Raw genomic sequence first — 4,357 nt, 5'->3', positions numbered from 1 at the left:
TTCCCCTGCCCCCCACTTACCACCATGGAGTCCAGGTCCAGTTCCCTGTTGCAGCCAGCAGGGCCGCCTGAATTGCCAAAGTTCTCCAAATCTTTTCTGAATCCATTCAGAGAGCTTTGAATTGATTCAGACCTTTTAATTGGTCTCCTGATTTGATTAGGATTTGGAGATTCGACCACTGAATCAGGCTGAATCTCCTCCAATTCGAATCAGTACCCAAAGCTTCATACAGCCCTACTGTACACATTCCAGTAGGCTACACTGTAAATCTCTTGAGTGATGGGGGGAATGGGTTCTACTGAATCTCTCATTTCTACTTACAGCATCTGTTTGTAAAAAAAAGTTAATATCTGTCACTGAGATATGGAAAGGCAAACTCATTTTAGTAAGAGCTGCACTCTGTCTTGGCTATATTTAATTTACAGATGTTGGGCCAAATCTGAAACTTGGGTTAATTTGCATAATCCAGTTGACTTCAAAAGACCTACAGCTGTTTACATCAACTGAGAATCTTGCCTACTGATGATGTCCCTTAAATTCATGCCACGGCAACAAACAAAACAAAGGGCCTGGTTCTTTGTGTCCTGTATCTTATGTAGTTATCTACACCAGTATAAAGTTGGTAAAAAAGAGTACTGTTCTCAGTGGCCACATCTACACAAGACACCGACTGCATGGTAGTCCATAATTATTGTGCAGTAGCATCATGTGGCAGGAAGCATGACATGATGCTACTGTGTAGTAGTCCTGAGCTACTGCAAAGTCAGTGTCACAAAAAAGCTGTTCCTTGGCTTGACTGCAAAGTAACTCTGGTTACTGAGCAGTCATTTAGTACTTGTTCATACAGGTACTGGATGCATCTACATGAGATGTTATGGCACAGTAGCAACAAGCTACTGCGCCATAGCTCATTGCTATGGCACCATAGTGTTGCAGGCACAAACTGTGATGGTAACGCTACTGCCTAGTAGTAACGAGCTCATTGCTACTGCACAGTAGCATCTAAAAATAACTGTAGAGTGATGGGACTGCGCGGTAACGCTGGTTACTGCACAGGCATTTAATACTTGGTTAAGCCAGTATTAGATGCCTGTGCAGTAAGAACTGCTCATCCTGCTGCACATGCAGACGTGCCCACTTTGCACTTATGTTATACTGATGTAAATAACTCCCTTAGGTGTAGAGCAGTGAAGAACTGGGACTACAAACTGGTGTTGTATAGATACAGCAGTATTGTTGGAAAAATAAAAGAGTTGTTGTTAAAGAGAAGAATTTTATTCTTAAGGTTCTGAGAAGGTTTGTGATAAAGTTAATGGGAAGTAAATAATGTAGAAACTCTGAGTCACAATTGTGTCCCTTGGGAAACTTCACCACCTCAGTGGCACCATCTACTGGTTAAAAGACATCTACAGGAAAAGACAAAAGGAAGGCAGGGTAGACTTCAGACTAACATGGCTAGCTACATCACTCTATTCCAGGGGCAGACAATTATTTTGGCTAGAGAGACGCTTACTGAGTTTTGGCAAGCTGTCGAGGGCCGCAAGGGTAGCTTTGCCCATTGGCAGGTGTCTCACCCTCTGGTCACCATCTTGGCACCAGAATTCCTGCCCCCTAACCCCTGGCCTTTGCCACCAAAAGTCCCTGTCTCTGTATAGAGATACGCCTATGAACTGCACTTCATCAACCTCCTAAGTACAGAAACTCGTGGACTCAATATAGACATTGGAATTCTGATACACTAAAACCTGCCGGACATCTGACTCCCCAGGTACCTCTCCACTTCTACCTGTGCTTCTACTTCCCCCTTCCCCTCAACCCCAGCCTGTCCCTCACCCCCTGACAACGCCATTTCCATTTTTACTGACTGGCTTTCTTGCCTGCATTGTATGCCAGCCTCTGGCTTCTTTACTATTCCTTCCATCCAGTAAGAGCACACACATCAACTGCAGGTGCTTCCTCAGCCTGACAAAGGGGTTTTCAACCCAAAAGTGCTAAGATATATTTCTGTAACTATTCAGTTGGTCTACTAAAAGATACCAGATTAGATTGACTCAAAGAACCTTGTCTGCCAGTGCCGTGTCCTTAGATCAACACCCCTAGCACCTGTCTCCAGTCAGCTGACATGAAAGATGCAGGGCCCTGGGCACATCTAAACCCCACGGCTGATAGGGTGTGTTACTTGGCAGCTGCTGGAGAAGAAGCTCCTGCAGGACAGGAAAGAAAGACTGTAGTCTGTGACAGTTTGGCTGCCTGAGATGCTGCTGGTGCTGCTGTGCTGCTTACTTACCTGTTGTTATTTAAAGTGGTAGACTGAGCTAAAGCTGTAGGGGAGGAAGAGACCTCATTGGGGCACACTACCATCTCGTGTAGAGGCTCCAGCACCAGTAAGGGTGTGCCTGAACACACACGAAGTCACATCACAAGTTTTGCTTGTCTGTAGCTTGACATGCAGTTTCCCAGAAACCCATCCACCTATCTTCTTGAAACTTGGCAGGCTTTGTGGCCTCAGCAGGGGCTACCATGCCAGGTGTTTTTACCCTCCCCCCATGCCTTCACACTTACAAGTGACATGAGTTCTGCTTTCAAGATTTTGAGGTGGAGTGTCCCAGAAACCCCTGCATCTATCTTCTTGAAATTTGACAGGCTTTGTGGCCTCAGCAGGGGCTACCATCCCTGCTGTTTTCGTTTGAATCAAGCATGAAATGACAAAATTATAGGCAGTTTCATGATTCCCCATTAAAGCCTATGGACAAAACGTTGAAATGCGTTGAAATAGCAAAACAGTTTCAGTGAAACAAAATGGAACAGTGCTTCGAAACAAAACGAAACATCAAAATGAAGCACTGTCCCTTCAAAATGGCAAAATGGAAGTTGAAATGAAAAGGTGCTGTTTTGCACAGCCCTAACAGACATACACACATTTTTTAGAACATGGTCACTAGATGGAGCCTGAACACAAATCTAAGAAACTTGTTAAATGCCTTTTCTGTGCCCACACTCAGCTGCAGTGCTCCTGACTTCATAATAAGAAATCCCTAATCTTACTGAGTCCCCTTCAGAGCTTAAGAAAATGCATGATAAATGTAAACATTAACTCAGGGCTGCAGGAAACAACCACCATTGCTTATCTTTATTCCAGCTCTATTTAAATCCACGGCAAACAGCTGATTTCTATCATTTAAATAAAATTTTAAATAATGCCAAGCATAAATATGAAAGACCAGTACATATATAAGGCCCATTTGAACTTGTAGATGCACATATTTTGCACACCTATGTACATATCCTGCCCAAAACCTGCTGAGGTGAATCCTTTGAAAATGTATCTGAGCACATTCTTGATGAGGTATAGAATGATTTAGAATTGCAACTCCTCTTTTTGCTACTATCTTGACTGTCTGTCTTATTTCCAGTCTGAGGCACATAGATGTCATGACAGTCTGGTCTGTCTAGGTCAGCAGTGCCCAAAACGTTTTACCCACACACTAGATGGGCAGTGTAAGGTGTGTTCATGGGCTGGATCTGGGTGGTAAGCCATATCTGGCATGTGGGGTGGGTGCAGCAGGGGAGTACTGGCAGTGTTAATTGTCATTGCTTCACCACTCCTAAATTTCCTGACCTATGGGGAGCCCTGCAAGCTGGATGCTATTGTTCTGTGGCCTGGATTTGGCCCACTGGCCAGGGGTTGAGCATCCCAGGTCTAGATGCTTCTAGGGACCTCATCACCACAGTCTCTGAACAATTCAAAATCATTAATAGAGTTTATCTTTAGAACATCCCTGGAGCAGTGGGAAGCACCTTCACCATTTCCAAGTCAGGAAACTGAAGCACTTGGGAGGTTAAATTACTTGCCCTAGGTCACCTAGGAAGTTAGTAGCTAAGTAAGGAGATGAATGCAGTAGGGCTGTGTGAAGCTTTGGTCCCTGATTCAATTCAGTGGAGATTCAGCCTGATCTGGTGACTGAATCTCCAAATCTGAATTGAATCAGAAGACCCTTTAATTTCTCTGAATCGAATCAAAACACTCTGAACTGATTCAGAGAGTTTCAGAAAGATTTGGCGATTTGGACATAATCACAGCTTTAAATGTTTTTTCTACATACCCCTAGGTAGCAGATGGCTTGTGAATGTTGCAATGCTGGGGCACATGGAGCATCCCAGAGGAGTGCGGGGAGTGCAGTGCATTTGGCAGCAGACCCAGAAGTGAACCAGAAGCACTTCCAGTCCACTTCTGGGTCCACTGGAGAGCACAGAGGGCCGTCCCCTGCCCCCCAGCTCAGCAACTGGTGCCTCCTGTGTCTCAGGGGGCACCTGGGGTTCCCCTGTGGCTGATCGCTGAGCGGGGAGGCCTTTAGTG

Source organism: Crocodylus porosus, unplaced genomic scaffold, assembly GCF_001723895.1.
Source record: "Crocodylus porosus isolate Cpor-Errol unplaced genomic scaffold, CroPor_comp1, whole genome shotgun sequence".
In the NCBI taxonomy this organism is placed as follows: Eukaryota; Metazoa; Chordata; order Crocodylia; family Crocodylidae; genus Crocodylus; species Crocodylus porosus.
The sequence above is the reverse complement of the archived record's forward strand: the minus strand, read 5'-3'. Positions refer to the sequence as shown.